The sequence below is a fragment of the Acinonyx jubatus genome, chromosome B4 (genome assembly GCF_027475565.1).
Source record: "Acinonyx jubatus isolate Ajub_Pintada_27869175 chromosome B4, VMU_Ajub_asm_v1.0, whole genome shotgun sequence".
NCBI lineage: Eukaryota > Metazoa > Chordata > Mammalia > Carnivora > Felidae > Acinonyx > Acinonyx jubatus.
Genome location: NC_069387.1, coordinates 87,335,773 through 87,356,461, shown reverse-complemented (window position 1 = coordinate 87,356,461; position 20,689 = coordinate 87,335,773). Strand labels below are relative to the sequence as shown.

The following is a 20,689-nucleotide window of genomic DNA, read 5'->3' as shown; positions in this document are numbered from 1 at the left end:
ATAAAAATAAAATCTTGAAAAAAAAGATAGTTCCTATTTGTGTCATTTAAAAGTAACTATATATGAAAAATATAATGTTAACATTGATCTGTGAATCCTTTTTCCACAGGGGAGAAGGTTTTTGGAATTTTCCCATGTTGATATAGGAATGTATTTAAAATATTATATGTACTCTATTTATTATATATTATATATATCTAACTAAAAATATAGATCACTTTTCTTAACTGCTATATAAAATTGTTTTATGACTATAAGTCATACTATATATTCACTTCTAATGACCATTTAGGTTTCTTTCTCTTTTTCCCTTCTATTTTGCTAGTATACACAATGCTGCAATGAATATCTTTCTTCATTTTCCTTGAGCAGAAATGGGAGAACCACTCTAGCATATGCTTTTCCTTAGAATTGCATTGTAATGTTTTATGAGATATTGCCAATTGCTCTACAGCAATGGTTGCTCCAATTTCTATTTCTACAGCAACATAAAGTGTTCCTGTTTCTCTGCCTCCTTGCCACAATGTCAACGTTCTTGACAATTTGACAATGAGAAATGATATCTTGTTCGAATTTTTATTTTACAAATAGCTGAGCATTTTGTCAGGCTATTCAGGTTTCTTCTTATGATTATCACCCATCCACATCTATTGTCCATTTTCTGTGGCATTTCTTTTTCTAATAGATTTTTGAAGGGTTTAAAAAATAATCTGTATATAAATTTGGTTATCTCTGTCTTTCGTGTCTCTTACTTTCCACTTTGATTATGTGTCTTTGTTGAACTTACATTTTTTTTGATGTAAAATTGATCAAATATGTGTTTTGTCATTTTTGTTTTTGTGTAAGACAATCTTCCTTACCACCAGCATTACAAATTTATGTCTATATTTCCATCCAATGTTTGAAATCTATATTTCACAGATATTATTTTATCTGGAGTTTATTAAAACAGAGATATAATTTTATTTTTTCCATGTAGAAAATCAACATTCCAAATATCATATACTGAACAGTCTAGTTTTCATCTCTGATTTATAATACTATCCTTACCACTTTCTAGCTGGGTGATTTAGGCAAGTTACTTAATGTATCCATAAAATGGAAATAATAATAATAATAGCATTAATAATACCCTCCTCAAGAGTTATTGTGAGCAATGAATTAGGTATCTATCATTTGGAGCAGTACCTGGTATATGGTTAGTGCTGTGTATGTATTAGCCATTACTGTTTTATGTCATATCAACAACCCTATTCTTTGGAAGTAAACATTTATCTAAAAGTCTTCAGATAAAAAGCATACAATTTTATGGTCAGTACATAATTTTAGTACATACCATTAGTCCAACTAAGGGCTGGTCCCTTCAAGAGCCAGCCACTTTAAACTTGCCCTACTCATTTGAGATAAAGGAACCACATTTTGACATGGATGATGTACATAAACTACATAACCATCTGTTGTATACAGAAACACCGTAAATCTAACTGTTTTGAAGAAATAACAATTGACTAAGTATTCTTTAGCATGAATGAAAATGACAGTCAATGTAATTGCCAAAATGCCCACACTTTCAATTTCAGTAGTGCTAAGAGGTGCCAGCAATTACTTCTGAATCTGACACAGTGAAGAAAATTACAGATGGGACGAGGGAACATAAAGCTTATGACGATATATGGACCATGAGCAATGGAGAAAGTAACAGACGCTAATAAACAGAAAGGAAAGTTAAGATGAAAGTTAAAGAATATAAAACTGGAAGTAGCCAAGGCCCAGAGGTAAATTGCTGTATCTCAGACATTGTAAGAGAAGAGGGAAGATTTGAACCCAGGTCTCTCTGACATCAAAATCTGAGCTCTAACTACTAGATCCCTCTTCTTTATGGAATATAAAAAATACATAAGATGAGGTGTCAGGAGTTTGAATTGTCAGGAGTTAGAATTCTGCCTGTGTCACTAATAAACCTGTGACCTTGCCTTATTTCTTTTTCACTAAATTTGGAAGAATAATAGCCCCCTTCTATGGTTGCTGGGAGAATTGAGATAATGTTGGTGATGCCTCTGACAAATGCAGGTGCCTAATCAATGTACTCCCATCTTGAGAAATTATGTAGTTTGTATGATTAGGAACTAAATTACACCATCCTCAGCTTCTTTGCTGTACAAATTATTTCTACAGAAAAATTAGACTTATTTACCTCTGTACTTTTATTAAGAATAAAAATTTGCAGCAAAATGAAGGGTAACTTTGTGATTTGGAGACAGAAACAGTGGCCTTATTCTGAGCACATGTAAGCGTACACACATGCATATGTTCCCACACACGTATCTGGTGTCCTAGATCTTGCCCCTCCAACGCAGTCCTAAGGTTCTGTCTCCTTATTAAAACTTTTTCCCAGATTTAAAAACTGCCAATCCCAGGATGATTCAAACTTTAGCAAGTATCAAAGATTGTAGAATGGGTTCTCTGTTCCTCCCTGTTTGTCACGTAGTAGCATCTTCTGGTGCAGTGGCAGCTGCATCTCGGAGACGTGATGGTCAGAGTCAGAGTAAATGGATCTGACCATATTGGATGCCTGGTCACCAGGGCTGCTTTTAACTCTGGGAACGTAGATATTGTTGCCATCAGTGACCGCTTCATTGACCTCAGCTATATGGTCTACATGTTCCAGTATGATTCTACCCATGGCAAATTCAACAGCACAGTCAAGGCTGACGATTTTCCACTGTCTTCAATGGAAAAACCATCTTCGCTTTCCAAGAGCAAGATCCTGCCAACATCAAATGGGGTGATGCTGGTGCAGAGTAAGCTATGGAGTCCACTGGAGTCTTTACCACTATGGAGAAGGCTGGTGTTCACCGGAAGGGTGAGGCCAAGAGGGTCATCATCTCTGCCCTTTCTGCTGATGCCCCCCATGTTTGTGATGGGCATGAACCACGAGAGGTATGACAACTCCCTCAAGATTGTCAGCAACTTTTCCTGTACCATCCACTGCTTGGCCCCTCTGGCCAAGGTCATCCATGACAACTTTGGCATTGTGGAGGGACTCATGACCATAGTCTATGCTATCACTGCCACCCAGAAGACCATGGGTGGGCCCTCTGGGAAGCTGTGGTGTGATGGCCAAGAGGCTGCCCACCACATCATCTCTGCTTCTACTGGCCTCGCCAAGGCTATAGGCAAGGTCATCCCTGAGCTGAATGGGAAGCTCACTGTCATGGCCTTCCATGTCCCCACCCACAATGTGTTGGTCATGGATCTGACCTGCCACCCGGAGGAAGCTGCCAAATACAGTAACATCAAGAAGGTGGTGAAAGCGGGCATGGGAAGGTCCCCTCAAGGGCATCCTGGGCTACAGTGAGGACCAGGTTGTGTCCTATGACTTTAACACTCTTCCACCTTTGATGCTGGGGCTGGCATTGCTGTCAGTGACCACTTTGTTTAGCTCATTTCCTGGTACGGCAATGGATTTGGCTACAGCAAATGGGTGGTGGACCTTACCGTCAACACGACCTCCAAGGAATAAAAGCTGCCTGGACCACCAGCCCCAGCGATAGCAAGAGGAAGAGAGAGGCCCTCAGCTACTGGGGAATTCTTGCCCCAACTCATCCCCCAATATACTGAGAGTCTTTGATCTTTACATAGTTTCCATCCCAGACCTCCTGAAGAAGGGGAGGGGCTTAGGGAGCCCTCTTGTCACATACAAGCAAAAAAAAAAAAAAAAAAAAAAGCCAACACACCAAAGATTCTAGAATGAAAAGAAAATTTCATGACATTATGATATAGTGTTTTGTTTATGGCATAAATTAACTATAGGTACTAGCAAACAGGCGACGAAAATATTTGAGAGGAAGAGAAGGCTCTCCCCTCAAAACTTTGAAAGTATGATTCTTAAACTCGTTTTCAGGCAAGAGTGAACTTGGAGTGACGGATGTGACTTAGGTCACAGGGAGCCTCAACAATACCCCAAGATGCGGGGTGAGCCCAGAAACAGAACTTGGAGTATAAAGCCAGGAATATAGTCTTAATATCGTATTAATGTGAGGTTGCTGGGCAGGGAGACAGAGCCCGTGTGTGAGGAGAGGGACAGAAATTGAACACAGAGGGTAAGAACAAGAGGGTTCATGATGGAAGGGAAGAGGTAAAACAGGGAATATATCCTGAGTCTCGAGTGAGTTTCTGGAGAGTCCACAGAGTGAACATGAGGCGTGACAGTTCCTTAAGGCACCTACCACCACGGAGTCAGGTGCCTTCTGCACATGTTACTATAAAATGGGACGAAAACCCAGTGTTAGAGAACACAGAGCACATCATTCCACTATAAAGAACTTGTAAAATGGGATAGCCGAATGTCTGCAAACTGTCCCTAGAACAGAAAACCCATTCTGAAATAAATGCAATTGTCCGACAGCGATGATGAGATATTTATGGACGCTGAAGTTAAAAAAAGTCCACAGCCTGTTTTGCTGTCAGTGACATATATTTTTTCAGTGATATTTTTTAATGGCACAGTCACATCACATTTTCACATCAGCTTGTTATTTGTGTCCAGCGCGTGTCAGTTTACAGCTGGAAGTTTTTTATACATTATGTCACTTTATAACCACAGCTTTTTCAGTTGAAACCCAGTTACTCATATTCAGTGGACACTTCTCTTTTTTACTTAGGACCTCTCCCAATGGAAATTGGAACCCTATCTCTCCATTTGTGGGGGTGTGCGCATGCATGCGCGGGTGATCTTCAGTTAAACACAAAGTCTTGGGCGCCTGGGTGGCTCAGTCAACTGAGCGTCCGATTTTGGCTCAGGTCATGATCTCACAGTTTGTGAGTTGGAGCCCCGCATCAGGCTTGCTGCTGTCAGCGCTGAGCCCGCTTCAGATCTTCTGTTCCCCCTCTCTCTGTGTCTCTCCCCAGCTCTCACTCACTCTCTCTCTCTCTCTCTCTCTCAAAAATAAGTAAAACATTAAAAAAATAAATACAAAGTTTTTCAACATATTTCAGGGACTACTTATGTTAAAGAGGCAGGGAAGGGTTTAACAGTGGAAGCCTGAATCCTGGCAGCCCCGGGGGATGCTAAAGGGCAGTCACAAACTGAAGCTAAGGGCTTCAGTTCATGCAGCAATTCCGTTTTCCAATAAGGTACCAAGATGGGTATGACTTTTCTGCCCAAAAGGTTTGGAGCATAACTTTACTCATCAGTGAAATGAGAGAAGAATAAGTAAGACACTGACAGGGGGAGTTTTGTCAAAAGTTGAGAGAGAAGCACCCTTAGAAACACAACAGAAGAAGATTGTTCTTAACGCGGAAGTTGAGCATGTACATCATTAGAGACAGAAAGCAAAGACTGCCACCATGCAGGAACAACATGAAACACAGATAAGAGGGATCAGCAGGATGTGGATTATGCGAGAAGAAAGAGAGGCCAGCGGTGACTCATACTCTATTGTATAACATTCAGGGAGTCCATGTACTAAACTAAAGAACTATTTAGTAAAAGTGTATATATTACTCATTTCGTAGCATGAACTCAGTCATCCTCCACTAATCTATTATTGTCACCAAAAACCCAGGAAAGCAAGCCCCCTATCCCAGACTGGGGAGCAAATACTATGTTAAGATATGCTCTGGATTGTATATTACTAATCACATATGTGCCCCATCGCCATATCTAGGAATGGCATCCTGATGGCACTGAGCACCACCTTCTGCGTGTTAGAAAGTAAGAGGAAAGTGAAGTGAGAGAAGGTCAGAAAGGAAAGATGGGAGGTTAACTGGTCCATGATACTGCTCGTCTTTTTGTGATCTGCATATATCCATCTTGTGTTTGTAAAATGCTCACTAGACATGCAGAGAACAGTGGAGAGGTCTATTTGACCTCACCCTGAGAAACACAGCATGCCAGGCAGAAGAAGCCATGAGAAAGTAAGTCTCCGGGAAGCTAATGACATCTAGAAAGAAGGTTCAGATGTTGCCAGGTCATGGGACCTGCGGAAACCTAAAACATATGATACTTCAGACACCTAGAGGCAAAGGGCCTGAAATCATACCTAAATTTTGTTGATATTGCTCATATGCTGATTCTAACATTGGGTCCACGGACTGCTTCCAATGGTCGATCATGAATTCTGCCACAGTCTCAGCTTGTGGACCTACTGGGAGGGCGGTGTTCTCCCAATACTCATGAGCCAGTCACACTTGGGTTTCAAAGTGGTTAAAGTATGGGTTGGAATTTTCTTTTTTTTTACTATAAAAAGCATGTATTGGGGCCCGTGGGTGGCTCAGTTGGTTAAGCATCCAACTTCAGCTCAGATCATGATCTCACAGTTCGTGAGTTCAAGCCCCGCGTGAGGTTCTGTGCTGACAGCTCAGAGCCTGGAGCCTGCTTTGGATTCTGTGTCTCCCTCCCTCTCTGCCCCTCCACTACTCACCCTCTCTCTCTCTCTGTCTCTCTGTCTCTGTCTCTCTCTCTCATACACACACACAAATAAATAAATATTACAATTTTTTTTTTAAAAGACACTGATATCTTTGGGCATTTCCAGAGTTACAATTTTGAAAAGTGGTAATAAAAATTGTGAATAGTTAGGAATACAGCCATAAAAATAATAAACTTACAAACGAAAAAATAAAAGCAATATGTTTCAAAAGCCCTTCTTCATTCTGGAGATCAGTGACTAAAAAATGCACAGACATATTTAAGCCCTACATGGCTTTTCGAGATGGCTCTTCTGAGAATTTTTAACTTCATCAGACTTCAAAAAAACTCATCAAACTTCAAAAAAATTTTTTCCAAGACTAGAGAATCAAGCGAGGCGGAGAGCCTGTGTAAAAGTGATTTAGTCCTGCCAAAATGTAGGCAGACTGTGTTCTTCCAGCCCTCTGCCGTGGGCCTTGCTCCAGTAATGGTATTCTAGCTTCACTACCAGAGAAACTCTGTCTATCTGTGAAATCACAAGCAATTATCCACCCACGGACATGGCTGACTTAACTGAATGCATTATAAGCACTGATTATCTAGGGGGGAGCGTGAGGCAGTTGCAAATGTTCATGCATTTAGAACTTTGTACAAATCTAAAGGGAACTGAAAAAAAATCCAAGCATTTTTCTCCTTAGAAGTCATGGAAAGCATAAAGGGGGCTGGCGATATGAAGGTAAATTCCATATGCATGTGTATGAGAGCTTTAGTGTAATTTGGGCAACCCTGGCTTTTAATTACCTGTAGGGTTACTTTTAATTCTTCAGTGTTTTTATTCTTTTTATTTTTTTCTTTTTTTGGGGGGTGGGGGTGGGTAGCTTTGTTTCCTAGACCATAGCAGCTGGGGTTAACACTAAGATTCTAAAGCAGAAAAAGAGATCTCTTAAGGTCAACATTCATGCTTCAATTATAAGGCCTCTTTGGCCTGCCAATAAATATATGTTATAATCATGCCTCTCTCTGCATTTCTACATTTTTCTGAAACATCCTGGGAGAACACAGAACTCTGTGGGGATGTCTCAGACCATCTGTGTAGACATCACAAGTCATTATTTCTTTTGCTCCTAAAGCATGCAGAGCCTGGAGGAAATACTGAAGTCTTGCTTCTTTCCTGTACTCTATTCAAGAAAGGGGTGTGGTTCTCTTCTTACTGTCCTAGGTCTTTGGATCTATCTTGGATCCTATAACGGCCCCAAATCCACCCTGGATTTGTCTAGGAAAGGAATAAGGACCCTGAAATTTTCTAAGCTTTGTTTCCTCTCTAATACTCTTCCCTCTCATGAGACTCAGCAAAATTCTAGGCATTTGAAAATGTCTTGTTTATTTTTCTGTTAACTTATTGTCAGCCTCTGATCACAACAAACTAAAATCCATGAGAGTGAGACTTCCTGTCTCATTCACCTCTGTATTCCCAGTTCCTAGACCAGTGCCTAGCACAGCAACACTCATTAAATATTTTTTGAAGAAATCTATAGGATCAGGGGGTCCCTATTTAGTCATGGCTATAATGGCTTAGGAAGAGCAAACAGGATATGAAATTAATCAACCATCCAGACAGATTTCAGTAAAATAACAGTTTCCTTTAGTACTGGTTTTATTTCAGAGGGAGAGACAGCCTGATGCAGGGAGTGCAAAGCTCTTTTTGAAAAGGGAACATGTAAATGACAACAATATTTTGAGAGAATGGTAGTGGACTGAAAAGTGTTACATGTGTATCAATGGGGGAAGGAATGGAAGGGCATTTAGGGGAAAAAAACAACTGTGGCTATATTTGAAAAAAAGAGGCCTCAGGTCCTCAGTTATTACCTGGAACAGGATTCTGAGTTATCAGTAGCTCCGTCCTCAGCTGAATAGTCTGCTAAGGGCCACACAACTCTAGCCCTGATCAGAACCTGTAATAGAGCGTGCATGCAAGCATAGGGTTATCCCTACCCATGTACCAAATAAATTTTAGCTTTTTAAAATAATAAGCACAAGGAGTTAAACTTAGGTTTAGTGACTATTACTAGGAATTTCTTGGGCAATCTTGATTTCTGCATCGTAAGAAAGGTATAATATTGTTGAAAGAGTTGAGAAAGTGACAACTATAATGATATCTTTGACTCAACACTGGGTGCAGGAAGGGGCTGTTAAATAATGACTGACATTAAATATTAGGGTCTTGGAGCACCTGGGTGGCTCAGTCCATGAAGCATCATTAAACATCCAACTCTTGATTTTGGCTCAGGTCATTTTCTCGTGATTCATGATTTCGAGCTCCTCACTGGGCTCCACGCTGGCAGTGAGGAGCCTGCTTGGGATTCTCTCTCTCTCTCTGTCTCTCTCTCTCTCTCTGCCCCTACCCCATTCACTCTCGCTTTTTCTCTAAAATAAACAAACTTAAAAAATACATATTAGGGTTTTAGTCTAAAGAGTTGAAGCACCAAGAAAGACTAAGAAATGTGAATGAAGCCAAAATAATGAAAGGGAAAGAAAACTAACTGAGCACTGATCAAGAGACCCACCCATATGCTGTCTGCAAGAGACTGACTTGTAATATACAAGACAGGTAGACAGGTGGAGAAAGAAAGATACACCCTGTAAACAGTAAATATAGGAAAGCTGGTGACCGTACTAATATCAGATAAACCTCTTGACCAAGAATATTAACAGATAAAAAGGCATATTACAGCCAATTCATCAGGAAGACATAAAAATCATAAATGTGTAAGTACCTCAAAACAGCATCAAAAGATAGATGGAACAAAAATGTACAGAATTGAAGGGACACATAGATCCACAATCATAGTTGGAGATTTCAAAATCTCTCTTTTATAAATAATAAAACAATTTCACAGATAATCGGTAAAGGCATAGGATTTCTGAATATACTATCAACTACTTTTACCTAATTAATATAGAACAATATAGCCAAAAGTGGCACAATATACATTATTTTCAAATACAGATATTTTCAAATACATAAACCAAGGCAGACTATATAATGGGCCATAAAATAAGTCTCAATAAATTTAAAAATACTAAAATCATACAGAGTATGTTCCCTGGCCACAAGGGACTTGTGCTAGAAATCAATATCAAGAGTAAATGCCAAACACTTGTAAAGTAGATAACACATTTCTAAACAACTCATGGGTCAAAGAAAATTACATGAGGAATTAGAAAATATTTTTAACTCAATGGCAAGGAAAATACAACACATATCAAAATTTGTATGATGCAGCTTAAAATGGTTAGGAGAAAATTTATAACTTTCAATGCTTATACTAGAAAAGAAGAAAGTTTTAAAGCCAATTATTGAAGATTTCACCTTAAGGATCCGGAAAAAGAGTAAATTCAAAGGTAGTGGAAGGAAGGTAATAGTAAAGATAAGAATAAAAATAAATGAAATAGACAATTAACAAGCAATGAGAAAATTAACAGTCAAAAATAGGTTCTTTTGATGAGTAACAAAATTGATAACCCCCTAATTAAATTGATCAAGGAAAAAGAAAATGACCAATAACAGAGTGGTATTCACTATAGGTCTAACTGAAATTAAAAGAATGGTAAAGAAGTATAGTTTACACTATTTTTTATTTTACATATTTTATTATTATAGTTTTTTGCCAAAATTTGATAATTTGGATGAATAGACAAATTACTTGAAAACTAACTTACTGACTCAAGATGGAATAGAAAATTTAATAGTATCTTCCTAACTGAAGTAATAATTATACAGTCACCATATACATGGATGCAAAGGTTTTTGCTTTTGTATTTTGTGTGTGTGTATTGTGTGTGTGTGTGTGTGTGTGTGTGTGTGTGTGTGTACGTATGTAAAAACTGCTATTCTGGAGTATAATAATCTTACTTATGATACAGTCTTCCTTTAAAACACACATGTAAATCTCTGGATATTGGCCTTGGTGAGATGAATATAAGTCCAGATAAACAAACAATGGGAAGGACTCCCACCACTTACTGACAATAACTAAAAACCTCATGTTGGAATTAAAATGTGAAATTGTTCCATCTGTTAGGCTTAACACTTTTCCCAAGGGCCTTTGTTATTCTATTTCAAAGTTCAATTCTAGGGAAATATGAAAGTTTAATTCCTCTTGCTAGCATACGAGCTGAGCTCTATTTTTGCATGTATGAATAGCAAATAACAAAACCCAGAAAACAAAACATGGAAATTCAGCTCTAGTTGATGAGATCTATGTCAAGAGAAGATTCTACCTGATCACTTTCTTCTAAAATGTTTCTTAGGGGTCAGTGTCAGTAAACTCTACCCAGAAAAAAAATTGATCAGCAAATGGTAAATTTAAAAATCTTACATTCTTTTTTTAAAATTTTTTTTAACGTTTTATTTACTTTTGAAACAGAGACAGAGCATGAATGGGGGAGGGGCAGAGAGAGAGGGGGACACAGATTCAGAAGCAGGCTCCAGGCTCTGAGCCATCAGCCCAGAGCCCGACGCGGGGCTTGAACTCACGGACCGCGAGATCATGACCTGAGCTGAAGTCGGACGCTTAACCGACTGAGCCACCCAGGCGCCCCCAAAAACCTTATATTCTTTTTTGCTAGCTGGATCAACCCCAAAAGACTCTAGTGATTGTTTAAGGAGAAGTCAGAGAGATGAGAATATACCAGGGAAGGGCATACAAATTTCTCATAGTTGTGTTTTCCAAAGGTTCTCATACTCCATGCATTGCAGAGAGTCAGAAAACCATACAAACCATGTTTTACCTTGTTTTCTTGTAATGCAACAAGTCACAGAACGGGGAGTTTCCACTTTTGACTCCAAATGGAAAGAAAATGTGTCTCTTCCTCCCACACCTCAGGCTCCTCTTGGATTTAAGTGTAAACACAGCTCCGCTACCTCTTCTATCACTTGGTGGGTGTTCTCAGAATGGAGGTGTTTATTATTCTTGATCTGTGAGTGACTGCATAAAAAATACGCAGCATGAAAAAGGCCTCACTGAAGAGCCACGCAGGAGTATTTATTAAGTCCCACTGTTTGCAGAACACACTTATACCATGGGCAGGCAAACAAAAAGCAGCAGAAATAAACAGTAGTGTCTGTATCAAGTTCTGCATTTTGGGAAAAATTTTGCCCAAATCCCAGGATATTGTGAATATAACAGTGATTATGATTTAATATTTGTTTAGGAAATTGAAAGTATAAAATAATCAGGAATGAAAATAGATTTGTCAGATTAAAATGTTGAAGAACATAGGTGAGGTTTTGAGGGAAAAAAGGAGGGGCTGATGGACAGGGGCAGGCAGGGGGAGCTAACGCAGAGCAGGACAAATTAGTGCCCCACTAATTCCAGTCCCTGAGGCATTATTTGAGCCCTGGCCAGTCTCTTCTCTACCTCTTTCCTCTCTGGTACAGGCCCTGGATAAAACTTAAGGAATCTACTTTTTCCTAAGCTCTAGCCTACCATTTCCTTTGTAGCTTCCCATCCTGGGGACAGAAATAAAATCTCCTAGTATCTTCCCTCACTCTTTGATACTGTGGCTGACCCACCGTCCTCATCTGGTTTTCTAAGGATTTTGACTGTTACAGGGAAATTGAATGGTCCAACCATCTCTCATTTCCCCCTCTCATCCTCTTTCCTTCCCTTCATTTCCTTCTTTCCTTGTTTCCTCTCCTCTTACCTCCTTCCCTCCCTCCCTCCCTCCTTCTCTCTCTCTCTCCTTCTCCCTTTTGTCCTTTCCAAATGATGTGGCAAAGTTGGGGATTGGGAGCCAATGGTCAAGAAAAAATTCTTGAGGGGCACCTGGATGGCTCAGTTGGTTAAATGTCCAACTCTTGATTTCGGCTCATGTCGTGATCTCACAGTTGTGAGATCTCTGCTTGAGTTTCTTTCTCTCTTCCTCTGCCCCTTCCCTATTCACATGCAAGAGCACTCTTTCTCTAAAACAAACAAACAAACAAGAATTCTTTTTTAAAAAAAATAATTTTTAAAGTTTACTTATTTATTTATTTTGAGAGAGAGAGAGAGAAGGAGAGGCAGAGAGAGAGAGAGGGAGAGAGAGAATCCCAAGCAGGCTCTGCACTGTCAGCACAGAGCCTGAGGTAGGGCTCAATCTCAGGAACCATGAGATCATGATCTGAGCTCACCTCAAGAGTCAGATGCTTCACTGACTTAGCCACCCAATCACACCTAAAAAGAAAGAATTCTTGAGACGTATTTGATATAAGAAGGTGGTTTTATTAAAGCACGGGGACAGGTCCCAAGGACAGAAAGAGTTGCGCCAGCATTGTGAGGAGTGGCTGATTATATCCTTCAAATTGGGAGGGGGTGAGGGATAGCGTAAGTCTCTAAGGAATTTGGAAGGTTTTCAGGACCTTGAGGGGCTGGCTGTTGTTAGGAAAAGGTCATTTATTATTATCTAGTTCAACTTTAGTCATGAGACCCTTCAGATGTATATCAGTGGGCCATCTGCTTGGAGGGTGATTGCCAACATATATCTTGGGGGACAGGGCAGCGATAAAGGAAGTTTCCAAAAGTATTTTTATATGTTCATGGGGACTTAACAGGATCCTGGCTAAAGTATTAACATTAAAGTTGAGTTCCTAGAGGAAGGTCACTCTGCCTGTCTCAAGGACTTGTAAATGGGCTATAAGTCGTAAGGAAATTTAATTTTTTCCTTTTGCCTTTGTCCGCCACGTCACTAATGGTACTCTTCAATGGTTGCGGGAAGATGAAGGCTATTGCTCTCCCAGCAACCACCTCTCCACCAGGGCGTATACTACAACGAAATCAAGTCTCAGAATTTCACCGTGCAGACTATGACTTATTAGCAGACAGGCACCAAATGGGTATCAACTGTGCTGCTTGTGTAGCGTACTTGTAGCTCTCTCTCCTTTTTAGCACCCTGACGGCCCCTTGCAGGAAATGCTCTCCCAAAGCAAATGCGAGGATATTCTGATGATAACCTAGCAGCAGGAGTCAGCAACTCCCTTCAAAAGGTATAAACATAGGGCCAGATGGAAACCTAAGGGTAAGGTGCCGTTTGCAATGATGCAAACCATTGAGATTACCGGACTTCTATATGTGTTCATGAAAAAATATAAGCACAAGCAATGTAAGAGTGAGACATTTCCAAAGTCAGCAGGAACCACCAAAAGTAAAACCTGGAAGTTACTGGAATTTGAATGGAGACGTGCTGAGATATTTGGAGTTCTGCTGTGCTCTATAGAGAGACAAATAATAAACTGTTTTGAAATTCATACGATACCAGTGTCGAGCTTCCTGAAAATAGGTTCTGCTTTGAGGAGGGGTTCAATCTCACCACTCGGTGTAAACAATCTTTGCACAAGAGACAGAATCTGGACCTGTCGTGCACTAGCATTGGGGTGTTCACAAACTACAGAGCTATTGGGTCCCCTATAAGAACCTTGCATTCAGACATTTAGGGCCATTGGATATCATTCTATTAACACTGGACATAAGGAAAGGTTTCATGATATATGAGATCCCAGATAAACACATACTTGTTATTCGTCATTCAGAGGAGGGGGAGGTGTTTGGAGAGGGCCAGAGTTCTAGGGACTAGGTGGGTATGGAGAGCCATGGAGCACAGGCTAATTTGGTCCCAATATTTATTAAATGAAGAACCACTAGAAATTAGTATAGATCTCAGTTCAGATAGAGGAAATCTATTATTTTTATATCAAAAGGTCAATTGACTATTTGTCACTTCAGTTATGGACAGAGTCTTGACCTTGTCCTGTGAGTCTCTTTTGATTCCATTCAAAGGGAAGGAAGATCGTTCAGCACAATGCTTCAGTAAAGTGAGCCCTCTCTCTGGCCTAATCAACGAACCAAGGAACAGCAGTATCTCCAAGTTCATGACTGCTTTTCTAGGTGTCATTTTATTTTACTATTATTGTTTTTTATTTTGGAGAGGAATAGAGCATGCAAATGGAGGAGAGGGCAGAGGGAGGGAGAGGGGGAGGGGGAAAGGGGGGGAGAGAGAGGGGGAGAGGGGGAGGGGGAGAGGGGGAGAGAGAGAGAGGGAGAGGGAGAGGAAGAGGGAGAGAATCTTAAGCAGGCTCCATGCTCAGTGCAGAGTCTGACACAGGACTTGATCTCACAAAGTGTGAGATCATGATCTGAGACTAAATCAAGAGACGCTTAACTGACTGAGCCACTCAGGTGCCCCAGGTGCCTTTTAAGAAAGAATCCAGGCAGGTGTTAGTTATGCATAGTAAGGAGATGTTTAGGGTGGGAATCATATGACATTTGAAACCCACAGCTGTATTAGTGTGCTTGGGCCGTCATAACAAAACACTACAAACTGGGTTGTCCTAACAACAGAAATTAATTTTTCCACAGTTCTGGAGGCCAGAAGTCCAAGATCAAGGTTTCAACAGGTTTGGTTTCTTTCGAGACCTCTCTCCCTGCCTTGCAAAGTGACCGCCTTCTCACTGTGTTCTTACATGGTCTTTCCTATGTGTTCGTGTCTAAATTTCCTCTTTTTAGAAGGAAGTCATATTGGGTTAGTGTCCACCTGTTGGGCCCCATTTTAACTAAATTACTTTAAAGTCCTTATCTCCAAATACAGTCACACTCTGAGGTACTGGGTGATAGGGCTTCCACATACGAATTTGGGGGGACACAATTCAGCCCATGATGATACGTATTTAGGAGCTTTTTTAATCAAATGTTTCACCTTTCTTTGACCTTATTAAAACTATTAATAAGTTGCCAAAAATATTTGGTTTCAGTTGAAAAGATCCTTCTAACCTGCCTAGTTGGCTGTGAAAACTGAAATTAAGTCCTGGAAACAGACAAATGGCTTCCTGAATTCAACTGACTCAAGTCAAAAACACATATCCATTCGGTGTTCGTCATTAAATTGTGCTGCAACTCTCCACTAAAAAGCACGCGATGTAATAAAACTTACGTGTTGCCCAGGTCAACAATAATGAATAACTTGAAAGGTACGTTTTGAATGTACATAAGGTCTCTCCTGATTTTATTTTTATTTCTCTTTAAGTGAAACATGAGTTTTGAGCTTATTCTTATTATATGGGGAAAAATCACTATTTTAATACATAATAAACCTCCGAATATTGAGTGTTTTTGCCTTAGCAATCCCGACACCTGACAGATCTATTCCTATTTGACGTGCACAGCTGCGGTGGTGAGAAAGCGGCAGTGACAACAAAACAAATCCCCACCGTTAAAAGCCTTTGACTATTTCAAAAGCCCTGAAGGTTGGAACCCCCTGCCAGGATTTGTTTTGAAGTGTTACAGCAAAACAGATGATTATGCCCTTATGATATGGAAATTAATTTGCTATGACTGAAATCTTCCTGCCATCTGAGTTTCTCAAAAGAGAACACTGCAAACAAGATAAAAGGCATATCATAAGGAATACAGTCAATGATATTGTCAGAGTGATGTAACGGGACTGATGGTAGTTATGGTGAGCATAGAAGAATGTGGAAACTTGTCAGATCACTAAGTTGTACACCTGAAACTAATGAAACATTGTGTTTCAGTTATACTAAGAAAAACCCAACAATTAAAAACAAAACAAAAAAAAATAGAACACTGAAAATCAGGATCTAATCATTACATGCTAGCTTCAAGAATCCTTTCAATGAAATTTTGTATGGGTGGGCACAACCAACTGGACAATAAATGCATAAAAGGGGCCACCTAACTCTTTAAAAAAAAGCCTCTGGTTCCAGTATGGGGCTTGAACTCATGACGCTAAGATAAAGAGTCGCAGGGTCTACTGATTAAGCCATCCCAGTGCCCTCACCTACCTCTTACTAGAGGATGAAAACCTTGTATACTGTGCAGAGTGGAGGGTTCGTGTCAGTAAAATTTCCACTGGTTTTGTGGTTTCATAGACCCTGTTTCCTAGAAGTACAGCTTGGCTCACAAACCATATGTTCAAGGTGAGACTGTCTTCCACTGCAAGAAATCTCTACAACATACTGGTCTTCCTTAAGGTACTTACCACTTTATACACCTCGTGCCTTGTAGTGGCTTATTAGGTACATGTCTGGCTTCTCTAATTTCTTCTGATTTAGCATAGCTCATGGAGGCAGAGACTCCATCCTAGTCTGGGTCATCGCAATGTATTCACGTAGTACTGTGTTCTCTTCCTATTGTGGCAATTGACTGCTATTCTACAATTCCTTAAACACTCATCTCTGCATACTACAGTGTAACAATAGTGAAAGCTATCATTTGTTAAGCACTTACTGCTAAATGCTTTATCCCCAACCACTTGGAGAGAAGATGTATTCTAATTCTCAATTTACAGATAAGGAAAGTGAAGCTTAGGTAGGTCGACAGTTTGCCACAGGCTATACGGCAAGTAGTGTCAGAACTAACTAACCAATCATTACTGCGTCAAAGACTGATCTTCATTCAAGACGAGCCTGGGTGCAAACAGATGAGGGGTGTTGGCACAGGTTTAAATTGGCAATGTGGATTTTAACAGTTCATCACACGAGTATCCTAAACTTGTTACTTCAACCAATTCATTTCTACTCATAAGTACAGACTGAAATCTTACACTCCCCTTAATAGCTTGTTTGTCTCTTAAAAAATTATTTTCCCTATTTTCTGATATAATAACTATTCGCAAGGTTTTTAAACTTAAAATAATTCATAAAATAACTCCTATGATAATGCTATCAACTAATAATAACGGCTACTATTTACTGAGTCGCTACTGGATAGTTTCCTGTATCTGTTTGGTTACATGCATTCCTCTCAAAATTTTTTTTTTTAATGTTTATTCATTTTAGAGACAGAGAGAGACAGAGCATGAATGGGGGAAGGTCAGAGAGAGAGTGAGACACAGAATCTGAAACAGGCTCCACGCTCTGAGCTGTCAGCACAGAGCCCGACGCGGGGCTTGAACTCACAGACCACGAGATCACGACCTGAGCGAAGTCGGTCGCCCAACCGACTGAGCCACCCAGGCGCCCCATGCATTCCTTTTAAAATTACTCGTTCAATGTGGCACCTTGAAGATAGAGACCTTATTTTCTCCTTCGTTCCTACTTCCATCTCTCTTTTCCCCCATCTAGCATGGTGGGACTACTAGATGCTCAATAATTACTGTTGAAAGAATCTGCTGGGCATTTAATATATTTTAATATTTAATATTCACAGCAATCTGGGGGCACTACTGCAGATAACTGAAATAACTTGCAGATTCAGATCTGGGTTCTCACCTCAGTCTGTCTGGCCCTGCACCTCATCCCGCTGGCACTTGTCCTCTTACTTGACAGGTCCTCCTCTATGGTGTCTTTTGAATACAGAATTCCATTTTTCTAAGGGTATACACTGCAAATAATGTCGTGATAGTCCAATATTATTATTTTATCCTTCCGTTGATATAAATCGTCATGGGGCAGTACTATTTTTGAACAGTGTCGTTCTGGAATTCTATCCCCCAAGATGACCTTTGTTGACTTGTCTTTGAGAATCATAGAATACTTGTAGAAGTTACTGGCTGTAAGTAATTCTGTTTTGCCACTATTGCCAACAAAATATCTGGTTTGCCAGTGGATGCCCTCAAAGTTTTAGTTTATCAGATGGCAAGCAAATAGAAGAAAAACAAAAGGAGAAAATTGATAGATAGCTAGGGTCTGGTTTTGACTATTCGAGCAAAGCAATAACCCTATCTTGCCAAACATGCAGGATTTTTATCGAAATTTCTAGGAAGAAGGAGACGACAAAATTCTAGGACAAAATGTAATGGTCCCCAAATAGCTCAAAACAAGAAAGCCAGTCTAGCACTGCTCTGAGTTCTGCCCTGCTTTGAGATGTTGCTGACCTCTCTGAGTCAGCTCCATCTGAGCAGAGATGTGGTGGAGCGGACTCTGTTTGAAAGAAATTATTCCTTCCGCTCCCCTCCTCCCATCCCCATCCATAGAGGGCCAGTCACCCAGATTCTCAACAAAAGAGTGGCTGAGCTGATACTAACTGCCACACCCATTGACACTTGGAGGAATCTAAGTAAATAAGGAGTCAGTTAAAACTAATACTGTTTTGTGCTTCTAAAATATCCACAGGTAATTCTGGCTGTATAAAAAAGGTGAGGGAGTGGGAGGAGATCTGGGGGCAGATTTCCATCAATCTACAGCCATTCCCCAGCTGAAAGAAGCTTGGCTAAAAAGGAGGCTTTGAGGCCAGAGGAATGGAGTTGAGTGAAGTAAGTGTTTTCCTATGCCTCTAACAAGGAAATCAGGCTGAGGACTGGAGACCACAGGAAGTAGATTGCTACGTATACAGCCTTGTGAAACAGCAACTACCTTTCTTTACTATATATGATGATAATTGCCTGAGGTTCAGTTGTTGGCTTCTTGTAGGAAGAGAAAATATGAAGAAAATGTCTTACTCTTTCTTTTTTGCCAAGCGAGAAGCACATTATTATATTTACACTGTTCTTTTTTCCTATCCTCTCAACGGGATCATTATAATTTGTTCTTGGCTTCTTCGTTCTGCATTTCATTTGCTCTCACTGTTTAGTTTTAGCTGAGCACTCCCGAGTTTCTCTCAGCAGCCCTGGGCCATTCCGCTAAGGTCCAGGTTTATATTTTTGACAGACCATTGATTTGTCCATTAAGATCCCTCACCAGTAGCAGAAGCTCATCAGGTCCAAAACTAAATTTCTCATCAGCTGCCCAAACCAGTCCTTCCTCCTGACTTGTCCACTCATGTTAACCTTACCACAAAAATGAATCACGACAACAACCCAAGCCTCACCTTTTACTCATCTCTCTCTCTCCATCTGACATCCAAACGGTTCCCAAGACTTTCTGTTCTACTTCCATTAGGGCTGCATTTTTTTGAACTCTATGACCTTGGGTAACTCATTTAACCCCTTTGGACCTCAGATTCCTAATCTGTAAAAAGGGAGAAGAGGATAATAATACTAATTATCCCATTGAATTAACTTCCTGTGAGGAGTCAGTGATGCAGGGGTAATATGCGGTACATTGCTTAGAATAAATAGAGTTCACAAAATTATTTTTCCCTTTTCCCAGTTCTCTACTTAAAACTGGCCCTGCTATTTCTCACCCGTATTAATAGTTTCCTAACTGAACTGCCTACCCTCTGTGTCTCCATATTCAGATCAGTCCTGCATTCTATGGATGAATACAGCCCAATATAGTCTTCCATTATTTCATATTACCTGAGAATGTAGCCCAAGCTACTCTGCCTGCCTGGTATTAAAGACATCAGTATATTTCTTGGATTTGCTTTCTTTTTACTTTATTTTGAGATTTTCATAGGTCAGCCAATCTGAATTTCATGCTTTTTCAAAAGTCTTCATTCTAGACCTTTCATCTCCCTAAGAGGTCCTTTCTTTTATCTCTGTGTATTTGAATTTTACTTAATTAAAAATTGTACATTTTCTATTTTAAAAATATTTTTAATGTTTATTTATTTTGAGGGAGAGAAATACAGAGAGGGGCAGGGAGAGAGGGAGATACAGAACCCAAAGTGGGCTCCAGGCTCCAAGCTGTCAGCACAGAGCCTGACACGGGGCTCGACCTCACGAACAGTGAGATCATGACCCGAGCCTAAGTCAGATGCTTAACCGACTGAGCCACCCAGAAGCCCCTAAGAATTGTACATTTAATGTATATCTTGCTAATTAATGAGCTCCTTCAGAACAGAGGCTATCTATTGCTCGTCTTTATATTTGCAGTGTTGGCAGTGTTTCTGACATGGAGTAAAATAAGCAATAATCTTTTGCTGAGTAAGTGAATAAAAAGAATGGACAAAACTTTCTTGTATTCTCAAAATGCTTTGAAAGAATTGGTTTTTGGTAACTTGTATTTCCGCTTACCACACTCCTGATATTATCAGCAGAAAATAATTTAACTAGAAATGATAACTAGGATATTGTCCCGTATATTTATTTTGACTGTTTAACTTTCATTTCCTTTTCATCCAAATAGTTTTCTTTCCTGGGTTTAATGAAAGAAATGCAAGTCTGAAACTTTGTGTATGAGCCACAATTGCTTTTGAATTTATAAGATTTTGTTTTCTTAATTTTAATTTGAAATAACATAAGGAGTCTCAAAACTATGATTTTCATTTTAATTAAAAAGGTGTTCTAGAGGGGCACCTGGGTAGCTCAGTTGGTGAAGTGTCCAACTCCTGATTTTGGTTAAGGTCATGATCTCATAGTTTGTGAGTTTGAAATCCTGCGTCGGGCTCCATGCTAATAGCT

General features: G+C 39.9%; 1 pseudogene; it reads left to right on the top strand.

Annotated features, from left to right (window-relative positions):
* The first annotated feature begins 2,530 nt into the window (after positions 1-2,530).
* Positions 2,531-3,647, top strand: LOC106981341 (glyceraldehyde-3-phosphate dehydrogenase-like; annotated as a pseudogene).
* Positions 3,648-20,689: the final 17,042 nt, after the last annotated feature.